Source organism: Amblyomma mixtum, chromosome 2 (assembly GCF_055824585.1).
Source record: "Amblyomma mixtum isolate Tamu chromosome 2, ASM5582458v1, whole genome shotgun sequence".
Lineage (NCBI taxonomy): Eukaryota > Metazoa > Arthropoda > Arachnida > Ixodida > Ixodidae > Amblyomma > Amblyomma mixtum.
The window spans coordinates 32,080,033-32,096,467 of NC_143013.1; the positions used below are offsets into that span (position 1 = coordinate 32,080,033).

Genomic DNA, 16,435 nt, shown 5'->3' on the forward strand with positions numbered 1-16,435 from the left:
TAGTGGAGGGCTCCGGACTAATTATGTCACCTGTGGTTCCAAATTGCACTGACACTGACACTAATGTGCACAGACATCGCACAGTACACGGGTGTTCTTGCATTTTCCTTCATGGAAATGAGGCCGCCGTGGCCAGGATTCGTTCTTGCGGCGTCCTTGGGCCAATGAGCCGAATGCCATAGTCTCTAAGCCACCCCAGTGTTTCACCTGGTATCGTCAAAGAGTGTTAGGTATGTGGGGCTTAACGTTTCAAAGCTGCGCATGTGCTATGAATAACGCCGAAGTGTAGGGCTTCGGATTAATGTTGACTACTTGCGTGTTCTTTGACGTGCACTGACATCTGGTGCGCGGCAAGGCATACCGATAGCGTCTTGTACTTGAGATGTCGTTTCAGTAATTGCTGGTACTACCTGGCGGACTTATCGAACGCGCATCTAGTACATAGTCACTATCAGCCATGATAACTCATTTGCCTAAGCGAAGAACTGCGGGACGTCGAAAAAGTTCAGGATCACAGGAGTGGGGTTTTGGAGTCCATGCGGGTTGCTTGTTCACAATCGAGGAACTTTGTTGGATTCTAAAACATCAATCTGTCAATATTATCGTAAATTCGTCGGATTTTTATTACCATATTAACTCCATTGTTTGATAAAGGCTTTTCCTATTGACTCCCTTCCCCCCTCTCCTTTTTTTTTTCGTTTCTTCTGTGTTGCGCCAGCCGCCGCTACCACGTTCCAAATTTAAAAAAAAAATATCCCCGCCCGATTCACTGCTGGCCTCGACTATACTTGCCTTCGTTTAATATTCGATACTTTACCAGCTCAGCCCACTGCTTGTCGCTTCTGCGGATTACAAGCCTTGTCTAAGCCATTTCCTTCTTTGGTTTCAGCTGTTGGCAATCCGAGTTTATTTTTTCATTAACGCTGTTCTCTGCTTTCACATGTTGCCACTATCATTTTCCTTTCTGCAGCTAGTTGCGCTGTGCATAATTTCGTCTTTTTTTTCCTTCAGAGCTTCGGTGGCTTGTGCAAGCGCTTGGAAGATAGATCTGTTATCTGCTTTCCTACTGAGAAGCACTTGTAATTGAATTAAGAGTGCCTGCTAAATGCTCTACATCACACCCTTACTCTCCTGGTAATTTTCCTCTCGCTTCCAGGATCTGCCATCACAGCTTGGATTAAACATACGGACTCGAGCATTACTTCCTGCGCCTCGCTACTAATGGAAAACCGTTGGAACTTGGTCAGACTCTGGCACATTACTTTAACTTTCTTTATTGTATTAACAGAGCCAGGTGTAAGTTGACTGATTACGTCTATGTGCATTGCCTGCATTGCATCTTCTGGGTCACTGAGTAGGATGATTCAGCCGGAAATCCTGAGTCTTCACAGACAACAGCGTAACCATAGCGACGAAAAAATGTGCGAGTTTGTTGCGAATATCAGCGAAATCCCCCTTGTACACCCATCGCGTTTGCATTCGTCTTACAACAGATGTATATACCTTGAAAGCACCTTCGAAAGCGACGCCTTGTCTTGAAAGGAGATTCTGAACCGGAATCTCCGAACATTAGTGCGCACAAATTTTCCACTATGCACCAAAATCTTGCCATCACCCGCTGCTGCGCACTTCGCACTGCGCACTTCGCCTCCGCCGTTGTAACGCGACCACCAACAAAGAACCGCAAGAAAAGAACAGCGGAGCTCTGCAGCCAGCCACCAATGCCCAAAAATGTTGCTGAGCGCTGTTGTGTCCAGCTGTGCTATATCTCCATTCAGTGTGCTCATAAGGAACAGCATGTACCGCTTCTGCTAAGCATCACGAACTAAGAATCACAGAACCAAATCAGCCAACCCAGAAACACACAGCGTTCAAGCGAAGCAATAACACGAAAAAAATTTCTGCTCTAAAACGCACCGACAAATAAGCAAAGGGCAACTGGAGACCATAGTCACACGTTAGGTATACTGCTCATGGGATGCCAGTGAGTACCCGTCAAATCCTCACTGTAATGGAAGCTGGAACCTGGGAGCCTGAAGCTTTGTCGTTAAACAGGGTATATTGTCGCCGCCAGACGAAACGCGCTATGATGTTCAGAAACAGAAGCCAACTTGGAGAAAGATATGTGAAGTGAAGTGAAGTTTATTTTTGACATCGATTTGTCAGAGGTGACGGGACAAAAGGTAATTCATTTTTTGCCTGACGTGGCCCCGTCACCCGTTACATTGCTCAGGGGGGTTGAAAATTACACAGCAAAGTACGCATAGCAAAACAAGAAAAGTAACAACATCGCATACATACTACATGAATTATATGTAACGATCAATGAGTTACACATAATTAACACAGATGCAATGGAAAATGAAGGAAACAACAACGCATAGCTAAAATGTCTATAGGACAAAACAAAAAAATTGAAATAGCAAACAATGAGATACACAGAATTAGCATACAGGCAAGGGGAGAAATAGCACGCAAACCAAAAACAATGAAAACCGCATCGCATACCTCCTACGTCTTTAGGACAACAAAACCAAAAATAGCGAACCTGGACATACACCCAGCGAGTAAAAGAAAATAAGCATAATAATAAAAAAAAACTAGAAACTAGACACTTTATGGGGGAGACAGGGACGGAAGGTACATTTTAACATTGCTCTTGAAGTTACGGGGGGAACGAGGCTGCTGCAGAAGTTCCATAATACGTGGGTGTTTATTAAGTAAATCAGGAATTAAGTAATCAATGTGCTGCATACCATAATTCGTTCTCATCAGAGGCGATATGGTGTACGATATGGTGTGTCCTTAAATAGAAACCGGAACACTGGATATATTGTGCGTTGTGTATGAACCCGAACCTACAGCTCTCCCTAGGAAATCAGTAGCCGAAATGTCAAATCCATACGCACCTTAGAGTAAGCGCATGTCTGTTCGGTCCTTTCGCTGGAGATAAATAAAGACTGTTTCAAATTTCCTCTGCTTAACACCTACCTTCCGAGGAAAAAATGAATTTACTGTCGATCGCAGCAATACTGTTAGGTTGCACGAAAAATAAACAAGACAGAAACGATAGAAAAAGTAATTGCAGTAAACCGGTCTTCATTCTCGAATTTTATTCCCGTGTGCTAAGCTGCATGTCTCAGACTACGTTCTTATTTTCAAATGTGTATATTGCATTGCCTTCTTATATATCTATAGTTTTTATTATAGTTCTATAGTTCTTATTTATTTGTTTGTTTCATACCATTGGCACCAACTCATAGACTTTGTACCCAGCTAGTTGACACGACATCGCAGGAACCGCATATCGCAATATGACATCGACGGACATGATGGACACCCCAAAGGTCACTGTGTTGTGGAACGCAAGTATTTTACAACACCACCGACGCATTCAAGCGTGACACATGCCGGAGCGATTCGTTCCGGCAAACGGCTGATCACAGCGTAACACACACGATGCAGGGTTGTCCGATAGTCTCACCCCGTTCCTTGATACTGGGTCCATTTGCCTCCTCCTCGACAGGCATAGCTTCCGGGTACAATTACACCGGAAGTATGCCGCCGTCGCCTCCGCCGGAAGAGGGCGCTCGCAGCGCCAATTTTGCTGAGCTGAGGCAAAAGGTCTCGCATTGGACGACGAAGGCTTGTACACGCTTCTGTGTGACCTCACAAACAGGTCCACTCGCACGGCGTACTAATATACACTCTCGCGTCCTTCGCTCGGCCGGGAGTCGGTCAGTGCGCAGCCTACATATGTATGTACTATATATGCCTCCTTATACGATCGGGCGTCCGGCGCAAGCGAGCAACACTCAGGCCGTTCACCCGCCTCGAAGGGCGCGATATAGGACACTCCGAAAGCGGAGGGAACGGAATGCTCTTCTCCTTCCTGTAGTACGCGCGCCGCTAGGTTTCTCAAACTGACGCTGGTCAGTTTTTCGAAAAGCCATTTCCGCGGGTTCACCCCAAGACTGTAAAGACAGGTATCTGTGCTTTATCATTTGTCGGGTCCAGGGTAACGGGTGGACCGTGTTTGGGGTGTTCCGCAGTGTTGTTCATGGCGACACCGTGACAGAAGCGAAGTGATTACGATGCAAAATGGTGTAAGGAGAAGGGGGCTAGGTTGCGATGGTCTTTGCTTCTGGTATTTTTAGAGAGGGCAAACATTGAACTTGTCGCGAATACCATATGACACCTTTCAGGCGAGTTTAAGCCGTAGTCATCGTTATCAAAGCTATAAGCCTGCGGCAATCTGAATACCAATATATGGAAGGGTTTGTACGCGCTGCTCTGAGCCTCGTGGTTTCCTTCACTGTGGTCGCCCATCCATCAGGGGAGAAGGCGTCTTTCCTCTTTCACCTCAAGGGAAAACCACGTTCCCCAATGTCGATGTCTGCAGACGTTTAAGCGCCGCCGCTCCTGCGCATACAGCCATAGGTACGCCAATTATGAACTCATAGGTAGCGGCACGCCTGTGTCGTACGGCCCAGGGTACAGTCTTATCCAAAGACAGTCCTACGACTTTCTTGTGCCTTACCAAAGCGTCAGGACTGAAGGCGGCCGATCCGTATAAGACCTTTACAATAAGGCCTCTCAGAGTGCTGGGCTGTCGCAGAGTCACTGGGCAGAGTCACTGGGCTGTCGTGAACACCTCGCGCTAAGCATGGTGGAAATGGCAGCGGAACCGGTTTTCGACAGTCCGTAGAGGAGGCGTTTCGATAACTCCCGTGCCCGATGCAAATGTTTATAGCACGACGGTCTTTCGTCTAAGTTTGGTTTGGTGCTTGCCAGCGTTGAGAACACCGGGGTAAAATTCGGCCAGGAGGATGAACACTCCCTTCTTTCAGAGACAACAGCTTGAGGTCTCTCGAACATAACCGTATATCACTGAGCCTGTCTATTTTGCCGCTGAATTCCGCATTTCCGTCCAGCCTACTGAAATTATAGCTCCAGCAAACCGATCGACGCACTCGGAGATGAGCTCAAAGATGAGACCGCCATCAACATCACTACCTGTCACCGCTGCGGACCACGCACCACTGTGTTCTCAGACATCCACGTTTAAGTACCCGCAACACGCACACTTCAGAGCCGGCGCTTTTGCTTGTCGCTTTTGTAATTGACGAGAATGATGTACGACCCACTAACTGCACGATCGTGGCGCCAGACGCATTGGGCGTACGACCTCATCCTCCTCCTTTCCTTCCGCCGTCCATGCGAAGTCTGTACAGCGAAAAACCTCACGGGAGGCGAGACCCGGAAGCGATCAGCCAACCCGCAGCTGTATATCCGCCGCCTCCTCCAGTATACCGAAGCGTTACGTGCGCTTGCCCGGTCTCGACTACAGCGTACACGGCGGCGCCGACGCCCTACGCGGTACGCATTTATTCGGTCAAAGCGGGCCTCCGTATAGGCCGATGTCCTTGCCACCCTGTTTGATGTGGAATTTGTCTCTTCTTACTTTTATTCACGTTTCTCAGCTTCCACCACATTCCCCGAAATACAACGGCCTTGCCGAAGTGTCATGGGGGCGAAAGTTTGAGTGGAGGTAGGTTGTCGGAAAAAGATGACAGGGAGAGGGGGCGGAGAGGAAAGGAAATAGCAGACACCATTTCTTTTTCTTCGGCGCTGTTCCATGAATATAGCGAAGGTAAGCCTATGTAATGTGTGCTTGAACTATATTCCCTCGCGATCGCCTATAGACTTGCGCCGAGGCCGGCGAGTCGTCGCGTAATCTTCTGTTCATCATTCTAGTTCTACACGCCTGCAGCATTTGTGTTCCTTGCAGGAAACTAGAGAGATCACCAGCAACCAGCACACAAAGAGAAACAGACACGAGAAGGCCCAAGCGATGTCTCTTCCGTGCCAGCCCCTTTTTTGCCAAAGGCGTTATCCCCATTGCTTATCTGCAATGACATCACAGATCGTGTTTATAGATAACGCGAGACGTTTGCATACCCGACGCCGAAAGAACCTTGCGTTTGCGCATGAGATTAACACAGGTGCGCATGCATCTTGCGCCTGAGTGCCCACGGCTTAACACGTCCCGAGGTCTTCGTGTACGTCCTACCAGCCGTCTCAAGGGCATGCACGTCGAATAGATTGCACCGATTGTTACTGGCTTATGCTTGAGCTTATCTCCGCAGCGCTTGCGTTGGGCGTATGGCTTAGAGATGCAGGCAGCCCGCGGGACAGAGTAATTTCACGGCGCTGTCTCTTGCTATTAATGGAGCTTCACTCTTCTCACTTTCCTTATTACGTAACGCAGCCGGGCTCCACTTGCGTTTCGGGAGGAAATGAAGTGAGGAAATAGAAATTCAAGGTTACGCTGTCACCTACAGACCTCCTGACTCTCTCTTTAGTCCTTCACGTCCGGGAAGCGAGTACTTATTGCTTTTGAACAACCGGTTTGAATATCGGGCTGCAGCGAACGAACCTCGTCAGATCCCTGCCGTACAAAACGAGGAAGGGATGCTACCACCACGGAAGCTGCAATGGTGCGAAGTACAGCCCTGTCAAAATTTTGTAGGCCAATAGTGCTCCCTTTTAAATCTTTATTTTGATTTGCATTACAAAGTAATGGAAGCCGAGGGAGAATAGGCAGAAGGAGAACCAACACCTGACGAAGGCCCCACTCCTTAAAAAGACTGTGTGCAGAATAAAATTCAGAATGCATCGCATGGGGTTATGCAGTATGGAATATCTGTTATCCTTGAGAAATAAAACTCACAGGATATAATAACATATTTCTCCTAGATAAAGAAAAAATGTATAGAACGAATACATATGTGAGTATAAGGAATCAAAGTAGTAGAGTAGTATTTTGTTTACTCGTTTAAGTGGACAACACGTGAGTGCATCTCAAGTCTATGCTGTGCTTCGGCCACTGTCTCCATACACTTTACTAGCTGCCGCTGCGTTAGGACTCACCCGCTTTTTTTTTTCCCTCGTCTTTTCTCCCCACGACCGCATACATGGGTGGCGGGTGACGACATTTACCCTCCCCCCTCCCTGTCCCGCTTGCGTATTTTTTTATATTGTTATATTTTTTTTTCTCTTCCTTGAGCCGTTCTTCGCTCCCGCATCGTCTGCTTGTTTTAGCTCATGTGTCAAACGCCTGCACAGATGAAGTTAAGAAGAGAAGCAAGAACCCTGTAACTTCAGTCTTGAAAAAGGGCAGGCTCTGTCCGAAACGTCGACTCCCAACAAATGTTTACCTAAATGAAGCGTTTCTCAGTTTCGCGCGCACACACACACACACACACACACACACACACACACACACACACACACACACACACACACACACACACACACACACACACACACACACATATATATATATATATATATATATATATATATATATATATATATATATATATATATATATATGTAATTTGAAACCCACCAGAAATTGCGAGTAAAGAATCTGGCCTAGGTTTCTAGAAGTAAGGTATGCACTTCTTAAATTAATGGTCATTATAGTTTTTAAGGGATAAATCCAGAATTTCTGGATACATATGCAACAAAGTATAGGTACTTCACGTAACGTCCACTATAACTAGAGTGTGCTAAAAAAGTGTCTTCAGAAGCTTGTCTCTTTGTTGGAACAAGCATATAGACATTAGTTGCAAGCTTTTTCTTGCAAGTCTGCTCATCTGAATAAGGCTCCATCTTAAGAAATACTCTGTCGTGCTGTCTTTAATGGGAATGTTTGCTATCGCGCGTATACGTCTCGAAGTCCTAGGCTTAGCAGGTGCGTTGACGACAGCTCCTATTCCACAATTCCTCAACACAGGCGAGAATGAAATTTGTAGTTTTACCAGCTGAATTTACAAACAGTTGCAAGAGCGCTCTGTACAAGAGCTGCCCATCTTGTAGCCATTTTAGGGCTTTCGGTCAGCTCCCGCTGAACTTTCGGGTCTCAGCTGAACCTCGTTTCCTCCCACTGCTCAATCGTCGGTTTTTCTATCCTTTCTATTTCTGCGTTCTCTTTGCATGTCCATATCCTGTGGTATAGGTCCGCCTCTATGCCACAGCGTGCGCATTATGGCTCATAGTCTTGCAGGTAGATTGCGTGTAGTCTTGAGAACGTGTTTGTTTGTATTCTTCTCATTGTTATTTCTTGCTCTTTGTGTACTTATGCATCTGGTGGGGCATGTTTCCTTCTGTCTAGCCTATAGTGTTGTAGGATTTCTGAGTAGGTGGTCAGCAGGCTTGAATAGTTGTGCTCATCTGTATGGTGGATAAGAGTACTCGTGCTGCGGCGTGTACGCATTCGTTTCCCTCAACGGACTGATGCACTGGTGTCCATACGAGCTCTGCTTTCCTTTTGGCTGCCTTGATGTCCTTCAGAATCCTAATGGCTGTCTGCTTTGTCCTGCCCCTGATGTAGTTCCTGCATGCTTCTTGCGAATCCGTTATTATAGTAGAAAGAACTTCATCACAGCGAGATAACGAGTGCTTCGCCATCATCATTTCCTCCCTGGAGTGCAGCACGACTGCAGCATGAACGCAGCACTCAACGCGTACGCCATGTGAATTACCTGACACACTTTTTGCTAACATCTTTTTGCCTGTGCACATCGTTCTTTCGCCGGATGCTAACGCTGAGAGAGGGTGATTTAGGTCGACAGGGCGTGGGCGCAACGTTAACGCAGCCGGGGTCTACAGCTGGGCAGCGACTGGATGTTTCTTTTGACAAATAGCTCTACGCCTCACATCGGAGTGCGTTCTGCACTGAGATATCGCGTCCGACAAAATCTAACGCCGAGGCCGCTGTGTCCCTTCTATCAAACGGCAGGGACAGACGGCTGGAAGCAAAAGCGGGCTAACTGGCCCAGGAAATGGCGCGCACGTGTCGCGAAGTGATCTCCGGTGATCTCATTTCCGGACTTGGATTTTGCACCGATCGCTTCATCAGTTGTGCGTCTCTTAACACTGCATTGCTTTCTTTATATTTTTTTTTACGCGGTGCACGAGACGTGCCCCTTAATTGCCTCCTTACATTTATTATCTGTCACTTGTCATTTTCGTCGACTATGCGCTGTGGTATTAGGTAGAAAACGACTGATTGTCTCTTTGCTGGCTGAGCTGTCAAAGGTTTTCTAAATACCCAGCATTTATTGGCCAGCCGGGAACCACGCCCACAGGAAGGGCATTAACGAACCGAAGTGCTCTGTGCATACAATGATGATGTGCATTTATGTGCATTAGAAAGGGAGCTTCTATAAAACCTCATGTATTTATCGCGGTTCTTTTATTCTTTTTGCACAACCCTAGGGAACCCTCAGCAATGGACAATTTTTCTTTGTCTGAAGCTGCCCTTCAAGGTGGATCGCATAAAAAATTCTTGTACGAAGTCCAAGAACTGTACCACATTTGTATCATCAAAGAGCACGATATATACTTTCTAGTTGCTGCTGGGATACTGTCCTCTATCGCTGTCGATTCCTCGTCATGAAATAAATAAAAAAAGTTAGCTTTTTTTCTTTTACCAGAACGTATGAGGTTTCCTGGCGTAAAGCTGCTTACATGCAGCCTCCAAGGGTACAGGAAGCTTCTTGACTAAAAAACACACCAGAAGAAAACAGTTGGCGGGCTCATCTGTGTCATAACAATAGATGTAGAAATTAACGCATATTCAACAAGTAAGTTGTAATGACCCATGCTTCTAGATGAAGTTTATAGGCAATCATAATTCATTAGTCAGTTTTTGCAGTTCAGGAGAATTAAATTCTCGGGAGAATTGAAAACTGATAACGGACCACCACCCGCTCCACCGTTCCGGAAATACACAAACGGTCCTTATCAGCGTTGTCCGACTGCAGAGCGCTTCGTGAACCACGCAGTCAAGAGACTTTGCACGCTTCTGTCATACATTGTCATCACAAAATTCAGATTTTCAGAGCTGTTTCATGAGACCACCATATCTCGGGGCAAACGACCTGACCGCGTTCGTTCACTGTGACACGGAAAGATGCCAGAAATTTCCAACGAATAATGTTCGACAACCGACAACTTTACAGGAGGCAAGAATTCGTGAGAGAATTTATGATCAAAATTTTTGAGAGATGGCGAATGAAAATTTTGTAACAGGAAGAATACATTACAGTACTTCTATGCAATGCGCTTCATTTTTCTTTTTAGAGCGAAGCTCTTTGGCGCCCGTTTCTGCGTTTGGCGGCGTCGCCGTCGACGTCAACGTTGCCGTCGCCGTTGTCCGTTGTAACCAGCAGCGGACACCTTAGTTGCACTTTAAGCTGCGAAACCAATGGAGCGGGTGCTGGGAAAGCAGAGGGTAAAATTGGTAAATTGGTTTTTGAGGAAAGGAAATCGCAGTATCTGTCTCACACATCTCGGTGGACACCTGAACCAGAGGGTGGGCGCAGAACTGCCCTCTTGGAACATTGGACACCTGAGTCGTGCTTTAAGCTACGTGGCGGTAGTGACAGATGCGCGTGCGTGCATGCGTTGGCATTGACAACGTTGTGCCAGAGACGCAGCGCTGAAGCCACAGGCCATCGGCGTTCATTGTGTCCACTGGCGTCGGCGTTGGCAACGTTCTACACTCCGATCATTTCAAGGAAAGGAAGTGTGCATAACTGGCTTTCTGGGTCAGCGGACGCCTGAATCGCGCTTATAGGTACATGGGGGGATGAGAGAGAGATGTGGGCTGCATGCGTTAGGGCTAACAACACTGAGCGAACTCTCGCGATCAACCATTAACTGCCACCTGCCATGGTGGGGACTTTAAAGTAGATATAAAGACAAACAGGAATTTCTTACCACTTATGAGGAAGAACATTCAAGAGAATTTTGTTCTTCTCGCTCGTAACGCCTTCGACGGCTGTGACAACCTCGCGAAATACTTGCATCGACCTCGTCTTTGAGAACCAGGCATTGATGCAGCAAAGTCGAGCATATATCCATCTATTTCTCCGTCCACAAAGCTTCCTTCATGACAATGAAGAACTATTACTGGAGTGTTTCTTGAAGAAGGAAAATGTGTGAAAAATAACAAGTTGCCTGTGATTGTACATACATGTCTTGCTCGAATTCTTTGCCTCAATCTATTGAAAAGCTGAAACAGCTGATGAGCTGCGCTCGAATTCGCATAGGAAGTAACGTAATCGTCGGCAGTTTGTTTTTTAACTTTTGCTCTTACAACAGCGCAACGCGTTCCTTGCTTGCTACCGTAGGCTGCCAGTCCCGATCATATCGTCGGATTGCAAAGACCCGCCCATTAGCGCCGGTTATAGCAGCGTAACCGTGAACGGTAATTTATGTTTTAACCTTGCGCGCATAGCGCTCAGCTCCAGGCCTCACGAAACACTCAAGAAATAACGAAGCCGTTGTTCTGGCCTTACCCTTGGCGAAGGCCTCGTGCCTTATCATCAATGACATCGAGGAGCCTGTGAAGAGATTACTGAACGTAAGTGGAAGGCCCACCGCACTTAGATAACCGCTGCCTGACGTTTCCTGAGCGCCGGTTGCGCGAGAGTAGTATATAGCATGCATCAGTTTGCCCGGGGCTTGCATGGCGGGCCGTTTTACACTTAACGTCAGCGTACTGCGGTCGTCTCAAGGTGATGCGCGTCCATTTATGCCTATATACCGGAGAGATCTGAGCGGATTGCGAGCAGCGAAGCCGTTATCGGCACGAGTGCGGGGTGGATGTAAAGTGGATCTACGGGAGACGCCGGTGGGGAAGTGGCCACTTGTTATCCAGAAATAGTCGGCAGCCGTTGATGCATTTCCTTACTTGTGTACGCACGCTACGCTGCACGTTGCGTAACTTCCTCCGTAGATATGTGCACACGCGTCTCGACCGGAAGTGAAAGCTACGTCCGGGGACCGCAAGGCTGCGCTGTCGTTCATAGAGCTCTGTTACTTTTCGCTTTTTTTTTAACTCTTCCTCTCTTGAGACTAGACAGATTCTTGCTTCTAGATAACTTCCTCCGTTTGCCTATCGGAGGCTGCGGAATCCGCGCAAGTCCTTGAGCTGCTGCATGGTTAATGAACACGCGTTGTGCATTGCGGTCTGAATGAGTGCCAGACATAACACTTATGAATATACCAGGGATGTTCATCAGTGCTTGGAAAAATGGTAAAAGCGAAATTATGGCGTGGATTAGCGTTAGCAAGTTCAGTTACCGGATAGAAAATCACGAGGCTGTGCTTCCGTGTTGAAAGTAGGCCGGTACGAAGGGGGAGGGACTCCTAATTACAAATTAATAGTTAACCGTGGGATTTAACAATGCACCGCCGACATTTTCCGAGCCAGGACTTAACAACGCCTGCCTCTTGCCTCGAAAAACGATGCTGAACTCAAGCCTCACTCCGAGCTTGCTCATGCGTTTGCATTTCCGCTAATGACGCTCGCTAGTGCAGGCACTGCGAACACGGAAGTCGGTACACCATTGCGCTTGCTGAACGCCAGGGGGAGTTACAGTTAGCGCGTATGGTTTAGCCTTTTGACTCCATAGCACGTTTCGCTATCAATTCCGGATCAGGGCTCGCCGGAGCGCTTTAAGCAACCAAGTGGGCCACACACGCTCTTGAGCGCACCTGTGCCTACATACCGGCTTTGATTGCTTCTTTTTCTTGCTGCATTGTATCGCACATAGCGAGCCGGCGCTTAGGGATCAGCAACCCTTTCTTCCGGCCGCAGCTCCGCATCTCTCTTCAGGTTTTGTTTCTAAACAACGCGGAAATCGGTCATGCTACGTCACTAGACAGCAAACCGGCCCAGACGGTAGCAGTAACAAAGAAATGGCGGCGGCGGTAAACAAAAACAAGCAAGGAAGTAAGCAAGCGTCCCGGAGACAACAAAACAGGTTGCTGCCCGTCTCCTTCCATGAGCGCCCTCTTTCAGCTGAGCGTAGAAAGAGATGAAGACGGGAAGAAAGCGAAGAGGCGTGCGTACCGCCGCAGGCCTGCCAGCGCTGCTCGTCCATTTCTGGGCATTCTCCTTGAGACTGCTACAAGATGTGTGCAGCGCGGTGGTCGAGGCATGACTTGTGTGCAGCTGTTCCGAACAGGAAAGAGAAGGCCAGGTAGAGGCCATCGGCTTTCCTCTGCCTATGCCGCTGAGTCGGGATGGAAGTTGAGGCCGGTATGGGTGGTATACAGACACTGACTACAGGGAGTATACGAATACAGGATGCCCCCGCAGCTTTCATTCACCAGGCATGAAATAACTAGCGCAACAGGAGACGAAGAACACACAGACGGACGTGTATCCTGCTATTCTGCACTTTTTTTTTCTTCAACTATGCTCCAACAACCCAGGCTACTGAACATAGGGCGTTGACCTTTGTGTGCATCGATCGCGATTCCAGAGGGACCTGGAAGCGGCAAGTCAGAATCGTCTTATGGCCGTTAGCAACAATGTGCGCGGCACTCCTCTGCTAAAACACTGCCATATACAAGACATCCAGCACATGTACAAATTTGGTACTGGTTTGGTTGAAGGGGTTTAACGTCCCAAAGCCACTCAGGCTAATGAGGAGCGACGCAGTAGAGGTCTTCGGATATTTTTCACCACCTGGAGCTCTTTGTCGTGCACTCGCATTACACAGTGCACGGGTCTCTAGCATTTCGCCTCCATCAAAACGCGATCGCCGCGACTGGGATAGAACCCTCGTGTTTTAGGTCAGCAGCCGATTGCCATAACCACTGAGCCACCGCAGCTGCTTCAAATTTCGTTCTGCAGCTATCGGATGTACAGTATATGATTTGTAGAAAAGTACGATTGGCGAAGCAGCTGCTTCGAAGAAATTTCAAGCGTCCGGTAGGTACTCGAAGCTTCGGCTCATGTGGACACAATAAATTACACTGCTCTGGCAGTGTAATCATCAGACCCTTTTCCGTGATCCTTTCTTCTAATGCCCGACTACGATTCGGACCTATTTGCCGTTCGTGCTTCCTTTTACATACCGTGTTGCTTGTAAAACATGCGCCTACACACCGACTACAGACGCATGCTAACGCTAAAGTTCTGCAGAAAGGCTTACGTGGGGACCGCGTTTCGATGGAGACGAAATGCAAAGTACGCCCGTGTGCGATGTGATGTCCTAACTGCGCGTTAAAGAACCTCATTAAAGAAATGAATCCGGAGACCTCGACTACGGCGTCTCTCAAAGCTCATGTGCCCCTTTTGGATGTTGAACTCCTCGTGCCAACTACATTAACCGTACGTTGAACTTCATTCAATTACATATACAGGCCCCTTCTGCGGTCTTGGAGAATAAGAAGTTAGCTGCAGGCAGCTGAAATCGGGGCAGCTTATTCGGTCCTGTACCGGGCGCCTGCTACGTGCTCTGCTGTACTTTATCTTGACCTCTCACACGCTGTGCATTGTAAAAGCAGCGCCCCTATTTCACTGCCTTGCTTAGTCGACACCAGCGCAGCACGCAACTAGCGGACCGGCGCAATCCCCGTTAACGTCCAGTTTCCTTTCTCTTCACGGCGCGCGTCCATTTGCATCGGACCGTCCTTCCCCCAAGGGTTCGTTGCGCCGACGACGTCACGGGCGAGGATAGCGTTGCCGGCGGTCCGCTCGGGGCGCGAGCCGGAAGAAGGGCGTCTCGGCGGTGTCGCCCTGGGCAACGCCCCATGCACTGCGCGCTGTCCCGCGGAAGAGTTCCGAGAAAAGCGCCGGAAGTGGCTTAAACTAATTGGGATCGAGCAGGCGTTTGCGCGGTCCGTAAGCGGCCTCTTGCCACCGGAAGCGGTCGTTTTCAGAAGACGTTAACGAGACCGAGGACAGTTGACTGCAACAACGAACTCGTGCGAGCATCTTGATAAATATAACCGCGTGACCGATCGTATATAATTGCAGTTTCGATGTGTACAGATGGGAAAAGGTCGTTACATTATGAACGAACTTTCGGGCTTGATTTGTTCGTCTTACGGGCGTTGCTAAACGGGTACATTGTGTTGCTTTTTATCTACTCAGGAATGAGAACAGGCTGCAGATGGTCGCCGAACTGGAAGGGGGAGGAACTAAGAGGGGGAGGGGAGGATGCTGTTACTGTTAGCAAAGCTGCCACACGAGAGCAGAAACGTCAATGGACTGTTCTTTTTTTTCTTGCTTGCTGTAAACCCTCCGAGGTTGCTCAGTGGTTAGCGCGCTCGTCTACTGAGCCGGAGTGCCCGGGTTCGAACCCGATCCGGGCGGCCTCAGCAGGCGCCCGTGTGCTGTGCGATGTCAGTGCTCGTTAAAGATCCCCTTGAGGTCGAAATTATTCCGTAATGATGATGATGATGATGTCCTCCCGCTTAATGGCTCATACCCACGGCGGGGGATTGGCCAGGGTGCATAGCCTTACACTGTTGCACCTCTTTCTTCTTTCACTCCCACCTTCCTAACTTCCCTTAAGGCGTGTTTGAGGTGTCCATCGAGAAGTGAGGCAGTTACTGCGCCATTTCCTTTCCTCAAAAACCACTAATTTGATTGCTGTTTGGCACGCTATTTATTTATGTCTCTTCCAAAATCGGACGCGCTGTGTAGAACTGTTCACACCGGTGAGAGCGGTTACTAGTAAAGCATGGGCGTGAAGTGACAATTGTTAGAGTAAATTGATCATGTACAATGTGTGATCATGCAAGGTATATGTACGATGTGTATACAGGAGACTAAGGGGCACAGTTTTTTTTTTTTCGTTATTGTGATGAGGTTCGGCCCTTAGACATAAGTCGAAATCTGCAGTTAAGTTTTGCAGATATAATTCGGCAAAACTACTTTATTGTGCCATATAGTTTGATGCTATATTTGGCGCCTAGTTTCTGATACTTTTAAGGTTCTCCATCGCTATTTCTGTTTGCTCTCGGTGTTAATGTTTGGTCGGCCGTTGTCAACCTCTCCGAGTACAGGTGTGTGAATTCCGCCTTAAATAGTGAACAGCTGCACAAAGTTTCATCAAGGAAGATGGTAACAACATAAGCCGCAGGCAGCTGTCGTCAACTCCCGGGTGAGTACGTTCTGCGTAAGGAAATGTATTCACATGTGAAAAGCAGTTGCTCACTTTCGATTATTATTCTTTTTCTCCTGATTATTCGCTCCTAAACGGTGCTCTGGCCCATATACACGTTGACGGCTTAGTCCAGTGTGTGGGGTATATTCGTACTCTAGCGGCTTTAGTAGGATTGAGCGGACATGCGATCATTCTTGTTGGATTACTCCAGCTTCCTCTCTGAGCCCTTAATCCAGTTACCTGCATTTTCCTCTTCCTCTTTTACGCAGGACTCTAAAACCACTTATATCAAGGCTAATTACCGTTTCATGCTAATTAGAGAGGAAGTATAGAGGGCGGTGAGAGAATATTGACACGATAGTGCTTTACGCACAAAGCAACCATCACAATCGTTCACTCTATTACGGACCCCCCCCCCCCCCCCGCTCATTCGCTCTCATCAGCCGTGG

General features: G+C 47.9%; 1 protein-coding gene across 5 annotated transcripts in view; it reads right to left on the bottom strand.

Moving 5' to 3' along the window:
• LOC149358859 (flavin-containing monooxygenase 5-like) overlaps positions 1-16,435 on the bottom strand; it is an 82,636-nt gene that overhangs the window by 25,940 nt on the left and 40,261 nt on the right. The window lies entirely within an intron of this gene.